The sequence below is a fragment of the Beta vulgaris genome, chromosome 5 (genome assembly GCF_026745355.1).
Source record: "Beta vulgaris subsp. vulgaris cultivar EL10 chromosome 5, EL10.2, whole genome shotgun sequence".
In the NCBI taxonomy this organism is placed as follows: Eukaryota; Viridiplantae; Streptophyta; class Magnoliopsida; order Caryophyllales; family Amaranthaceae; genus Beta; species Beta vulgaris.
Genome location: NC_079206.1, coordinates 36546107 through 36562190, shown reverse-complemented (window position 1 = coordinate 36562190; position 16084 = coordinate 36546107).

The window sequence follows — 16084 nt, the reverse complement described above, 5'->3', positions numbered from 1 at the left end:
TTATGATTAGAGAGGAGGGAGAAAGAAGCTAACCTCCTAAAGGACGGTAACAATTACACTAGCCCCTAGGGGAGTGGTAGGTAACTATTACCTCCATGATGAGGGTAACAATTTTCGCTTTCATTCCTTCTCTTCCTAACAATACTAGTTTATTCTCTTTATTATCACTTATTTCCCTTCATAATCATTTATAACCACCTTAATTTACCTTACTTTGACTTTTATTACCCCCTTAATGCAATACCTCAATCCAAGCATGCCCTATAATCTTCATCTTTACTGTTATTAATTCCTCTCACCCACGCACCCCCATATCTCCTTTTTCCCTTTTTATTTTCTCTTTCTATATATCTGACCTGTTACTCCTACCTTCGTCACCACATATTGCAATTGCAAAATACTTAATTATTAAACCCAACAAAACTATTAACGAACGTAATTTGCCCAAAATTTCCCAATTTCCCCAAATATTCTTAATTTCCCCAAATATATGAACCCAAATTTGCATTTTTACAGAACTTACTTCAATTTATGGTAGTAATAATGATCAAACAAGCGAAATCCCCTTATCAATTGATTGCAACAACAGCACACCATTTTAATCGATAAACCCTAACGCAATTAAGGGAAAATTTTGTGAATTTGGGGGGTGAAGACAATCTAGTTGTTATGTAGCTTATAAAGAGCCAAAAAAAAAACATGGGAAATGAGGGATATGTGAGGACAAAATATAAAGTGAACCCCACTGAATGAAAAATTAGACGGATACCATTATAAGGTAGTAATAATTTCACTTTATAAATAACAAAGGTCGTTAAATTAAATGACAAAGGTAGTAATTTCAATAACTTGTAAAAACTATGGTAGTTTTTACCAAAAAATCCTACTCGCAATACTAAAGACTTTCCGATTTATCAACCAACTAGTTTTGAATCTCGTGCATTGTATAGGTTGTTGTTTATTTTTTGCATTTTTTTTAACATTGTTGATTATGTGTTGTTGTGAAATGAGAATTTTCAACACCATTGTATTTATATACTTCCTCCGTTATTTTTCTATTGCAACAATTACTACTTTGGGTAGTTTCATCTATTAGGATCATTCCACCTTTCGTAAAAAAAACAATTATAGTTGACAATATTGCCTTTACTTTATGTTAATAAAACCATAATTAATTATTCAAATTAACTCATAAAGTTGCGTTTACTTTATTATTGATTTACTTATTCTTTACTCTAATTAATTAAAGGGGAATCTCTATGCTAAACTACTCATTTATTTTATTTCTTTAAAAATCATGCCAAAACTCAATGTTGCAGTAGAAAAAGAATGGAGAAAGTATTTGTCTTGTAGTCTAATTACTAGATTTGTTATTGCGATCTATAAATTGTATACTTTTTTTAATATTCAATTGAATATTGTAGGTAATTTTATTATTAAATGATATCCTATTAATTGGTATAACTAATAATAGCTAACACAGTTTTAACATGAAAATTACCCGAATGATATTTTAAATATGTAGAGGGTAATATATTAATATATGTAAGAATAAAAGAATAGAGAAAAACATGAGTGTCAGCCACAAATTCAACTTTTAATCTATATTTATATATACTAATAAACCTTGATAATCCCCTCAAAAAAAAACCTTGATAATTTTCTCCTACGTGTTAGATTCAAAATTCCTCTCGCCATTTGCCACTCAAATTCGACAATTTCAACCAAAATAATCCTATGTGGCAGTTTTGTCAATTAAAACATTGTCCAACAAGAAAAATTTGCCATGTGTTATGCATTTCACTAAGGCTATTGGCCAAAATTTTTAATAACTCCTCCAATCAAGCGAAATTCAATCAATTACAATCTTAAATCATGTGCAAGTTGATCACCTAAATCTCAATCATTCCTACATTGGAAGACATGATTTTAGGGATTGATTCAATCAATCTTTAACAAGGAATTTCGAATATTTCAATAAGGTTATTGGAGTAAAATCGAATTAGAGCTTTCACTATAAATAATGTAATCATATTTACATTGCATTACAAATTCAAAATTCATAAACCCTAAACATCTTTGTATACATCCAGCCACCTTAAAATTATTTCGAATGAAGCATGAATATGAATCATTTGACACACCATCTTCACCTAGAAATTTAAAATTTTGGCATCCTAAAGTGGAGCATTCAATTTTTTTTATCATGAAGGTATGGTATTAATAATATTCCATTCTCAATTCTATAAAGTTTGCAAGGATGTCGCAACGGATGAAGATTTGAATTCGGATAATTGGTATATGTCGGAATATGTTTTTTCTACAATCAAGTATTCTAGAATTTATATTGATCTAGAATATATGGCACTACATTTTCTTCATTGCGAGCCTCACCGAGCTCATTTTTTATGTCGAATTCCATTTGAAAAAATCAACATAAACGAATGAGGTGTTATACCACCTACAAACAGAGTTTTGTCGCATTACTTAGCTAACGAAAGTGATTAGTTTTTTTATAATATTATATTACCTTTAATTACGCAATATTGGTGATATAAATGTCATTCAATAATAATACTTAATTTTTCGTTTTAGTTTGTAAGTCAAATTTGGTCATTATATTTCTCTTTTTTTCGTATTAAGTTGAATTGCCAATATGTCATTATATTTACCTTTTTTATATATCTAACATTACAAAAAAAAAAAAATTGGCTAAGAGGTACATCATTTGGCCCACTTGCCTCTAAAACGCCCTTTTACCATCACATAAACATGGTTGCCTCTAAATTATATGGTTTTTAGTGTCAAGTATATTCTGGTGCCTCTAAAAGTATTTCACATCAGACGAATGTTGGTTGCCTCTAAAACCTATGTTTTTAGGCATAACATGAATATTGGTTGTCTCTAAATCCATATTTTTAGCATCACATGAATTTAATTGTCTCTAAAGCCATTTTTTTTAGCATTAACTGTAGTTAGTTGTCTCTAAAGCCATGTATTTAGCGTCACATGAGTTTAGTTGTCTCTAAACCCATTTTTTCAGCATCAACTGTAGTTAGTTGTCTCTAAAGCCATGTATTTAGCGTCACATGAATTTAGTTGTCTCTAAAGCCATTTTTTCAGCATCAACTGTAGTTAGTTGTCTCTAAAGCCATGTATTTAATGTCACATGAATTTAGTTGTCTCGATAGCCATTTTTTTCAGTATCACATATATTATTGTTGCATCTAAAGATATTTTTAAGTCGCTTGAATTCAACTATAATTCATGTTAACTAAATAAAATAAAATTTACCTTATTTGATCTAATTTTTAAGCTAACCTATTTGAACGATTAAACTCCACAAAATTCTTAAAATTCAATTATTGTTTTATAACACAAAAATCATTTAAATATGTTACGTATTTTTCTAGATATGTCGGCAAATCAAATAGGGATACACAAAGGTTGGCAAATTCTTATACCCCACACACTACAAGAAAAACTATCATTTACGTCCAGATTTCTCGTCGTAAAAGGGCCATTTCTTGTCGTTAAAAGCCTTTTACAACGAGAAACGCGTGCGGTCGTCAGTCGTCGCAATTAAAAGGCTTCGTCGCAAATAACTTAACAACCAGATTTAGTCACTCATCGCAATTGCTCTTTTTCGACCAGATTTACTTCTCGTCGCAATTAGTTATCATTTACGACCAGTTTTCTCGTCGTAATTTCTTAATAAAAATATTTTTTTTAAAAATAAATAGCAACTATTTAGAGTTGCTAATTTCATTCCAAAGCCTAGATTGAAGGTTTAACTCGAAAAAATAGAACAATAACACAATTTGATACCATTTGAATTCCCAAATAATTAGATATAGAAATCCAATATATTCCTACACTTGAAATTATTACAAACTACTACTACTACAAGTATGAAGTCTCAAATATACATATAAGATACAAAAACTATTATAAATGTGCAATTGAAAATCTTTCTAGGGATCTTATTTAGAATTATACAAATAAGAATTAAAAACAAAAAACTAAAACCTTAAAACCTAATTTAATAGGAACATTCAACAACTAATACAAATAAAATCTTCAAACAGCAGAAAAACATCAGCTTCAGTCAATAAATCTTCAATCAGCTTCAAACATTGAAAATATATCTTCAAACAGGAACCTAATACAAATAAAATCTTCAAACAACAATCTTCAATCAGCAGGACGGACAACAACTTCAACCTGAAACAACAAAAACAGAGAATTGAACACGAATAACAGGAAAATTAAACAGATAAACATGAACGTTAAAAACCAAAAAGGAGAAATTTTAGCAAAATTAAACTAAAAAAACCCATGAATTTGAGATTCAACAGGAACATTCGATCCAAATTCAACAGGGACATTCAACAGACTTGTGCAACAACAAATTTAACCTAAATTCTCGAGCAAACTAATCCCAGAAACCCCTTAAATTGAACCCTAAAATTCAAAACAAAAACCCAAATTTCCAACTAAAATTCGACTAAGGAAAAAAACAGAGAATCGAATGAACAAGCCCAGATTTCGAATGAACAACCAAAACAAAATCAAATTTTGAAAGAACAAAGCAAACAAATCGAATGAACAAATCCTAACCTCCAAGAAATTCAGTAAACTGAAACCCTAAAACACAAAAATAAAATACAAAAATCGAACTAAAATCCAAGTAAACCCAAAAATTGAACTAAAATCCAACGTAATTCGAACTTAAACCCCCAAACAAACCCAAGAAAACCAAACCAAACCCCAATTTCGAGATAAAAAACAAATAAACAAACAAAAATCGTATGCCGATCAAAGGAGACGAGATTTGGAGTTTGCAGTTGGAGAGAAAGGTGTTGCTAAAAGTTTCACCAACCAATGGAGTAATGAGGTTCGGTAGGAAAGGAAAACTAAGTCCTCGTTATATTGGACCTTATGAGGTATTAGAGAGAATTGGACAAGTGGCTTATAGGTTAGCCTTACCTACAAATTTAGCCAAGGTTCATAAAGTTTTTCATGTGTCTCAACTTCGTAAATACATTTCTAACCCTTCCCATGTTATTCAACCTGAAACCATTGAACTAGATGAGACCCTCACTTTTGAAGAACGTCCTGTTAGAATCCTTGATTCCAAAATGAGAAACACCCGAAACAAGGCAATAAAGTTAGTCAAAGTTTTGTGGTCTAATCATCAAACCGAGGAAACAATGTGGGAAACAGAATACGACATGAAAAAGCGTTATCCTGAACTCTTTTCTGAGGTACGATTATCGAGTTTCGGGGACGAAACTCCTTAAGGGGGACCGAATGTAATACTAACAAAGCGCAAAGCTAATGTTTCGTTAATATTAAAATTCGATTTAAATCGAGAGACGAACTTTGTTTTTAAGGAGTAGATGTAATACCCCGAATTTTCAAAGATTTTTTTATTATTTATTGAGATTTAATATTATTTCCACTTGAAATTATTTTATGATAATGCGATTTTATTTGATAACTATGTTTATTAAAATGATGATTTCATTTAGTTTTGATTTATTTAACAAGTTTCAATTAAATCATTTTTTCATTTTATTATTTCTAATTTATCAAACTCCTTAAATTTGTTTATGGATACTTGTTCATGTTGTCCATCCACATTAGTAATCCGAAGCCCAATGCTAGTCCATAGTCCATATGTCCTTTAGCCAAAAAGAAAAAGATAAAATAAAAACAAAATAAAAAGAGAAACAGGAGAATGAAGTTCCTCTTCATCTCCTTCCCTCGTCTAAATTTCAGCAGCAAAGAACCAAAATTTCAACCCAAGATTCAATCTTGTCAGTAGGAAAATTAATTTCAGTCGAAATATCAGATTTTTAGGCCACATTTTCAAAGAGCTACCACCATAGCCCTCAATAGCCCTCACTTCCTCCATTAATGGAGATTGAATAAGCTCCACAAAATCAGAAAATTTTATCTACAAATAGCAACCCAAACACATTCAATTGCTTAAGCAAACAATCGGAAAAGGTTTGCTTCAACTCAATTCCTTTCTCTTAATTTTTGAAATTTTTGTTTTTGCAAATCTAAAATATAATTGAAAACCACCATTAACAATCCTCCCTTTCTTCTCTTCGCCATCTTCGAACCACCGGAAACCACCACTCGAAAAATAAAACCACCCGACTACATGAGTCGCGCCACCCACCGCGGCAGACGAAACCCCAACCTTTTCCCCCTGTGATGTCGCCTGCTCGCGCCTAGCCACCGCGCGAACTACAACCTTACCCGAGCCTTTTCGCGGCGTTTGACACCCTCCGCCTGGCCATGTGCCGGCTAAAATCCGCCGCCAGCCTTTCCTCCTTCTTTTCCCCTGCTTCACCTCTTCTGTTTTCTCCCTCTTCTCCTTTCGTTCCTCATTTCAATTCTCAGTTTGAGAAAATGAGTTCCGCGTTTTAAAACTCATTCTCTTTTTTTTCTTTTTAGTTTAATTGGTTTAATTAGTTTTATTTAGTCTATTTTTTTTTATTTTTGAAACCAAAACTCAATAACCTTCCTAAATTAATTACTCTAGTAGAGTTAGTTTCATGTTTAACTTAATTGTTCAACTTAATAAAAAATTAAGTTGACATACTTTCGTGAGAACTTAAAATAATTTCATAAATGATTTACTTTGATTTATAAACTCTCTTAAAATCATTAAGAATTTCTGTAAAGTTATTTGGATTATTTAAATCATTTATTTTATATACGTATATAAAAAGGGGTTATTTAGGAACTAACTTAGATCTCGTTAACATCTATTCTAGACTCCGATTTCGTAGACGAGGATTATCAAGAGCCCTAATCCGTTCGGTGAACTTAACTTTTGGGCACACATCACGAGGTAATCTCCGATGTCCATCTAAACATAGATCTTGTTAGAGTAAAACGAATTGATTACGTGATTATTATGTGCTTATAAAATTTATAAGTATGGACTATAATTATGGATTATCGACTTAATGAGGATTATGGATTCAAATGTCAAAATGGACAACGATTATGGATTTTGATTATGAATCATGGCAATGGACGATGACAAGATATGACAAAGATGTTTATTATAATGTTATTAAAATCGATTAATGTCATTTAGTAATGTTATGGTTATTATTATTAATATCATTATTGTATTATCATTTTTATTATGATTATTATACTTATTATTATTATTATTATTGTTATTAATATTGGGAAATTATGAAAGTCGAAATCAATAAGAACTTGTGATAATGAAATGATTATAAATCTGAAAGGATAAATGAACTAAAGTTACGGTTCTGTTTATGAAATGAGTTATTGGAATCTCTATGAATGGATTGAATATGTTCACACTAGATTGAACAAGATGACGTAAATGTATATGTGATTTTTGTGATGACTTGATTAAAAGATGTTAATCACATAAAGTGAAATATCGGAGGGAAATGATGAACAGGTTGCCCTGTATGAGTGGTTCAGCGGCTCCTACAGGTTCTCTAGTTACTATGCTGATTATTCTGTTACTGTCTTCCTTCTATCTTGTTGTGATCCAAGTAGAAGGGATGTGCACACGAGGGACTCTGTTATTATGGTCGTTATGATGTTTCGTAGGTGGTTACAGGGGTTTCCCTGGCGTACAAGTAGGTGGTTACAGGGGTTTGCCTCGGCCTATAATGTTGAAGTAAGTGGTTACAGGGGTTAGACCCAGCTTACTAGCGTTCTCTTTCCTCTCCTAGAATAACTGGGTTAATTGAATTAATGATATGATTATTCAGTGTATATATATATATGTGTATATATGTTATGACTTCCAAAACTATTAATATACTATTTTATAAAGTATTTTCAACTTAAGTATTTTACGGGATGGAGTTGGAATTACTCAGTTTTTCTGATTTTTGGGAGCTTGTCTCTCTTGTCTCTTTTCAATGTATTTGTGCAGGTGGGTGATCGATCGAGGGAACAAAAGGGGGATCACTTAGAATTGTCATCCACTTAGCATATCATTAGCTTCAAACATTTAATTAATTAGTAGTTTTTAATGAACAATTTACTTAGTTGTAATGATTAATGAATTTGAGTTGGTGTGTTGTAACTTAGCCTTGCATTTATTTCCAAGGAGATAATTGCGGCTGTAGCACCACCCGTCGAGTCGAACCCTCGTGGATTTATTTTCCCCCAAAACCCGAGTTTTATCGAATAATGAAGGGTTCGGGTCGGCGAGGGTGTTACATAATGGTATCAGAGCGGAGTTAGATTAACTAGGGAAAGATTAAAATTATTAAAATGTAGAGATTAAGGAAAATGAATCAAATAGGGTGAAACTTAAAATTTGTTTAGGAAGTAAAGATAATAAAATATTTAGGAGAAATGAATTAAGATTAAAATCTGACTTAAGGGTTTAGTATGGGTACGAATGGGTTATGTGTGCATGTATGAAATTACTCGTTAAAGGTACTTATTAATTGTTTATATTTTATTAGATGGCCAGGACACGTTTGACCGTCAGGAAAGGCACCAGAACCCCTCTTCAAGGACCTTACCTTCTAAGGATGAGGGAAGGAGAGCCCGTTTTAGCTTACATCTATAGGTTACGCTTAACCAGGAAGTGTTATCACCTCAATGAAGGTCACGGAAATTCAGATTACCTCACGCCACCTAAACTAGCCGATGTTTTGATTCACACTCTCCCCAATGATGGCCCTCATGCCGGACTGAAGAACGAATACTCTGATATTCTGAAAAATGGAAGGCCAAACTACGAACACTACACATGGAAAGGGAAGTGGTATCTCATGTTGAGTTACTTGGAGAAAAGAATGCTAGATGCTAGAGCCAAGTGGCTTAATGACTACTTAACCACCGATGACAATGAACCCAACTATAGTGATAATGAAGAAATAGAAAGAAGCCCTACCCCACCCGTTGAAAACCATGGTGAAAACGAAAACGAAGATGAGGAAGAAGACCGTCCGAGGATGAAGAGTAAAACCTTCAACCCTAGCTAGCCATAACGCCTAGGAATTTATGTGAAACCGTATTAGACTTATTAACGCTAGTGTTAACTTATTTGTTTTGTGATGCTAATATTTCTTAGTTATGAACACTAAGATGACTCTTATGTGATGAATGCAATGTGCATGGTACTCATTGAGTAAATGAACTGATGAAATTTTTGTATATGACCTGGATATGCTGTGTGGAAAAGTGAATGAATCGAATGAGCTTGATTTATGTATTTTTGTTAAATAGCCCTTATTTAAGGATTAATGTGAATGGTGGGAACACCAATGTGAATAATGCATGTAGCTTATGCAATACGTTTATACGCGATCTAGAGTAAGGCGACAAGAAAACCAAATGGCCGAAACTCCTGAACAAGTGGCAGCACGACTTAGGACTCTCGAGCAACTAGCTCAAAACTTTGGCTTAGTTCTTCAAAACCAGCTCAACAACAACCACCATGGAGACGATCCGCAAGCTGCAATGGCGAAAAAGATTTCCTCTTTGAAACCACCAACCTTTGTTGGTAGAGAAGACCCATTACTTCTCGAAAATTGGATAAGAGAATTCGAAAAGAATTTCACGGCCACGGGTACGCCTAAGGCCCAGAAAGTAGACCAAGCGACCTTTTATTTGCACGAGGACGCTGATACTTGGTGGGAAAGTGAAGGAGAAATCGTTAAAGCTCAAGAGAACTTTAAGTGGGAAGCATTTAAGGTAGCGATTAAGGCTCGATTCTTCCCCGAGCACATTCGTAGGCAGAAATACAATGAGTTTAATTGGTTAAACTAGAGCTATATACCATGAGTGTGCAAGAGTACGCTCAGAAATTCAATGAGTATGCTCGCTTTTGTTCAACTTTAGTTCCAGATAGGGAACTAAGACTCAGGAGTTTGAAGACAGACTTAAGTTTGATCTTCAGACTCGAACGCGAGGTAGTACCTCAACTACTGTCGCGGAGGCGTATGCTAAGGCCTCAAACTTAGAGAGAATTCTGCAGCGTGAAAGAGAGGTGCTAAGTAACATAAAAGGAAGGAACCTGCTAGCAACAGCAACAGCCAAGGGCATGATAAAAGGCCCAACAACAACAACAATGATGGAAACAACAACAACAATAGTGGACGCTACAACAACCACATCAATCAGAATTATGGACAACAAGCCCAGCAAGAAAATAGGATCCAAAAGAACTTAATTGCAAGAAGTGTAACAAGAGCCATCTAGGATTCACTTGTCAAGGTGAAAGGATCAAATGCCGAGTGTGGAGAAATAGGTCAAAAATTGTTCAATTGTCCCAAGAAGCTAGCTCAGAATGGACCAAATGCGAACAATGGTAGCAATGGTAACAATAATGGAGGTGGAAACAGAATTCAAAACTTCATTAACAACCGCCCCCATGGAGGAAATGCTGCATAGAATGGAAACCAGAACAACCGCTCTTTTGGAAGTGGAAATGGAAACTTCGGAAAGAATGGCAATGGAGGCTACACCAATGGGAGAATCAATGTCATGAGCCGAGTTGAAGCTGACGCCAATGCTAACGTTGTGACTGGTACTTTTCTCGTGAACTCAAATCCTGCTTATGTACTCTTTGATTCAGGAGCGTCTCATTCTTTTATTTCTAGTACTTTTGTTAACAAGTATCCCCTCGAGTCCACCCAATCTTGTCGAGCCAATATAGCCATGCCCACAGGTGAAACTGTTTCATGTAAATCTCTTTTCCAAAGTATTCCTGTAGTCATAGCTAGTGCTGAATTACCGATTGATCTTATCCTTTTTGACCTAAAAGACTTTGACGTTATCTTGGGAATGGATTGGTTAGCTAAGTATGAAGCCATAATCGAGTGTCATAACCAGAAAAGACCTCTGAGAGGACCAAAAGGAAATAAGATATCTTATAAAGGCATAATCTTCCAACCTCACATCAAAATAATCTCTGCCATGAACCTTCGAACCTATCTTAGAAAAGGCTACCAAGTCTACGTATGCCAAGTAAGGGATGTAAGCGTGGTAAGCGAGGAGTTGACTCAAATTCCGGTAGTAAAGGAGTTTTCGGATGTATTTCCCGAAGCGTTACCTGGAATACCGCTAGTCAGGGAAGTGAACTTCAAAATTGACTTAGCCCCGGGAACATGACCTATCTCTAAGGCTCCGTATCGAATGGCACCTGCAGAAATGCAAGAATTGAAGGTGCAGTTGGAGGAATTGTTGGAAAAAGGGTACATTCAACCTAGTGTTTCGCCCCGGGGAGCCCCAATATTGTTTGTCCAAAAGAAAGATGGATCTTTGAGATTGTGTAACGATTATAGGGAGTTAAATAATGCCACGGTGAAGAATAAATATCCGCTCCCGAGAATCGAGGATTTATTCGATCAACTTCAAGGTGCAACAGTATTTTCAAGGATCGATTTGAGATTGGGTTATCACCAATTACGAATTGCTGAAGAGGACATTCCGAAAACAGCCTATCGTACGAGATATGGCCATTATGAGTTCACAATAATGCCTTTTTGACTCATTAATGCGCCAACAACTTTCATGGACCTCATGAATAGGACTTTCCAACCATACTTGGACAAGTTCGTGATAGTATTCATTGACGATATATTGGTGTACTCGAAGGATAAAGAAGATCATGAGGATCAACTGAGGAAAGTATTGGAGATTCTTCGCGAAAAGCAATTGTACGCCAAGTTCTCAAAGTGTGAGTTTTGGGTCATGTGATATCAAAAAAGGCGTTTCTGTAAATCCATCGAAGATTCAAGCAGTAACCGATTGGCCTCAACCTAAGAATGTCACCGAAGTAAGGAGTTTCATTGGTTTAGCTAGATATTACTGAAGATTCGTAAAAGATTTTTCAAGAACGACCCAACCTCTCACCAACCTGATGAAGAAAACAACAAAATTTCATTGGGATGATAAGTGTGAGGAAGCATTTCAAGAGTTGAAGAAAAGACTTACAACAGCCTCGATATTGACATTGCCCTCTAAAGTAGAAGGATTTGAAGTTTTTTATAGTGATGCCTCGAAGAAAGGATTTGGGTATGTTTTAATGCAACATGGCAAAGTAGTGGCCTATGCGTCGAGATAACTCAAACCGCATGAGCAAAATCACCCTACTCATGACTTGGAGTTAGGAGCGATCGTGTTTGCGCTGAAAATTTGGAGACATTACTTGTGTCGAGTGCAGTGTAAAGTCTATACAGATCACAAGAGTTTGAAGTATATGTATATGCAAAAGGAGTTGAATATGAGACAAAGACGCTGGCTGGAGCTTATAAACGACTCTGACTTAAAGATAGTGTATCAAGAAGGTAAAGCGAACAAAGTAGCTGACGCGTGGAGTAGAAAGAGTAGTCATTCGCTAAATGATTTGGTTTTGGCAAATGATCTGTGTGAGGAGATCAAGAGATTGAATTTGGAAATAATAGAACCCGGTTATGTGAACGCTCAATTGAATGCTCTTACCGTTGGACCGGACATATTTGAGGAGATTCGGGAGAAACAAGCTACAGACAAGTGGCTAAGCAAGTTAAAAGAGATGAAAGAAAATGGTCAAGCACCAGAGTTCGAGATCGATGACAATGGTGTTGCGAAGTATAAACGGAGATTGTGTGTGCCGCAAGACGAGGAACTTAAGACGAGAATCCTAACAGAAGCCCATAGTTCGCCGTATTCCATACACCAGGAGGAGATAAGCTTTATAAGGATTTGAAGAAGCACTTTTGGTGGCCCTAGGATGAAGCAAGAAGTAGCCGACTTCGTGGCAAAATGTTTAACCTGCCAGAAGGTGAAAATACAACATGTGAAGCCTGGAGGAAAATAACAATCGTTGGAAGTGCCAGGATGGAAATGGGAATCTATCTCTATGGATTTCATTATGGGATTACCGAATACGAGATCGGGAAAGAATGCAATATGGGTAATAGTGGATCGTTTGACTAAGACGGCAAGGTTCGTGGCAATGAAGGATACTTGGTCGTTGAAACAGTTGGCTGATGCTTACTTTAATGAGGTAGTTAGGCACATGGTGTTCCGAAGGGCATCGTTTCGGATAGGGATTCGAGTTTCTTATCTAAAATTCTGGAAACAGCTTCAGACAGCCGTGGGTACACTATTGAAATTCAGCACAGCTTTTCACCCAGCAACAGACGGATAAACAGAAAGAACATTTAGACCTTGGAGGATATGTTGAGAGCATGTGTGATGAATTTCGGAGGATATTGGGATGATAATTTGATGTACATTGAGTTCTCATACAACAATAGTTATCACTCGAGCATAGGAATGGCACCTTAGGAGGCGTTGTATGGACGGAAATGTAGGAGTCCTATATATTCGAGCGATGTGAACGAATCGTTAAATTTAGGACCGGAAATGATAGAAGAGACTATCAACAAGGTGAAGTTGATTCAAGAGCGCATGAAAGCAGCTCAGGAACGACAAAAATCGTATGGCAATCAAAGGAGACGAGATTTGGAGTTTGCAGTTGGAGAGAAAGTGTTGCTAAAATTTTCACCAACCAATGGAGTAATGAGGTTCGGTAGGAAAGGAAAACTAAGTCCTCGTTATATTGGACCTTATGAAGTATTAGAGAGAATTGGACAAGTGGCTTATAGGTTAGCCTTACCTACAGAATTAGCCAAGGTTCATAAAGTTTTTCATGTGTCTCAACTTCGTAAATACATTTTTGACCCCTCACATGTTATCCAACCTCAAACCATTAAACCTGATGAGACCCTCACTTTTGAAGAACGTCCTGTTAGAATCCTTGATTCCAAAACGAGAAGCACCCGAAACAAGGCAATAAAGTTAGTCAAAGTTTTGTGGTCTAATCATCAAACCGAGGAAGCAATGTGGGAAACAGAATACGACATGAAAAAGCGTTATCCTGAACTCTTTTCTGAGGTACGATTATCGAGTTTCGGGGACGAAACTCCTTAAGGGGGACCGAATGTAATACTAACAAAGTGCAAAGCTAATGTTTCGTTAATATTAAATATCAAACTTTAAAGTTCGAGAACGAACTTTGTTTTTAAGGAGGAGTAGATTAATACCCTGAATTTTCAAAGATTATTTTATTATTTATTAAGATTTAATATTATTTCCACTTGAAATTATTTTATGATAATGCGATTTTATTTGATAACTATGTTTATTAAAATAATGATTTCATTTAGTTTGATTTATTTAGCAAGTTTCAATTAAATCATTTTATTATTCATTTTATTATTTCTAACTTATCAAACTCCTTAAATTTGTTTATGGATACCTGTTCATGTTGTCCATCCACATTAGTAATCCAAAGCCCAGAGACTAGTCTATAGTCCATAGTCCATATGTCCTTTAGCCAAAAAGAAAAAGATAAAATAAAAACAAAATAAAAAGAGAAACAAGAAACTGAAGTTCCTCTTCATCTCCTTCCCTCGTCTGAATTTCAGCAGCAATGAACCAAAATTTCAACCCAAGATTCAACCTTGTCAGTAGGAAAATTGATTTCAGTCCAAATATCATATTTTTAGGCCACATTTTCAAAGAGCTACCACCATAGCCCTCCATAGCCCTCACTTCCTCCATTAATGGAGATTGACTAAGCAAATAAGAAAATTTTCTCTACAAATAGCAACCCAAACACATTCAATTGCTTAAGCAAAAAATCTAAAAAGGTTTGCTTCAACTCAATTTATTTTTCTTAATTTCTGAAAATTTTGTTTTTGCAAATCTAAAATAAACTTGAAAACCACCATTCACAATTCTCCCTTGCTTCTCTTCGCCACCTTCGAACCACCGGAAACCACCACTCGAAAAATAAAACCACCCGACTACCTGAGTCGCGCCACCCACCGCGGCAGACGAAACCCCAGCCTTTTCCCCTTTGATGTCGCCTGCTCGCGCCTAGCCACCGCGCGAACTGCCACCTTACCCGAGCCTTTTCGCGGCATCTGCCAACCTCCGCCTGGCCGTGTGCTGGCCAAAACCCGCCGCCAGCCTTTATTGCTTCTTTTCCCCTGCTTCACCTCCTCTGTTTTTTCCCTCCTCTCCTTTCGTTCCTCATTTCAATTCTCAGTTTGTGAAACTGTGTTCCTTGTTTTAAAACTCATTCTCTTTCTTTTCTTTTTAGTTTAATTGGTTTTATTAGTTTTATTTAGTCTATTTTTTTATTTTTGAAACCAAAACTCAATAACCTTCCTAAATTAATTACTTTAGTAACGCTAGTTTCATGTTTAACTTAATTGTTCAAGTTAATAAAAAATTAAGTTGAAATACTTTCGTGAGAACTTAAAATGATTTCATAAATGATTTACTTTGATTTATAAACTCTCTTAAAATCATTAAGAATTTCTGTAAAGTTATTTGGATTATTTAAATCGTTTATTTTAAATACGTATATAAAAAGGGATTATTTAGGAACTAACTTAGATCTCGTTAACATCTATTGTAGACTCCAATTTCGTAGACGAGGATTATCAAGAGCCCTAATCCGTTCGGTGAACTTAACTTTTGGGCACACGTCACGAGGTAATCTCCGATGTCCATCAAAACATAGATCCCGTTAGCGTAAAACGAATTGATTACATGATTATTATGTGCTTATAAAATTTATAAGTATGGACTATAATTATGGATTATCGAATTAATGAGGATTATGGATTCAAATGTCAAAATGGACAACGATTATGGATTTTGATTATGAATCATGGCAATGGACGATGACAAGATATGACAAAGATGTTTATTATAACGTTATTAAAACCGGTTAATGTCATTTAGTAATGTTATGGTTATTATTATTAATATCGTTATTGTATTATTATTATCATTATTATTATTATTATTATTATTATTATTATCATTATTATTATGATTATGATTATTATACTTCTTATTATTATTATTATTATTATTATTATTATTATATTTATTATTATTATTATTATTTATTATTATATTATATTTTATTATTATATATTATTATATTGTTTTGTTATTAATATGTGGAAATATGAAATTGAATAATAAGAACTTGTGATAATGAAATGATTATAAATCTGAAATGATAATGAACTCAATA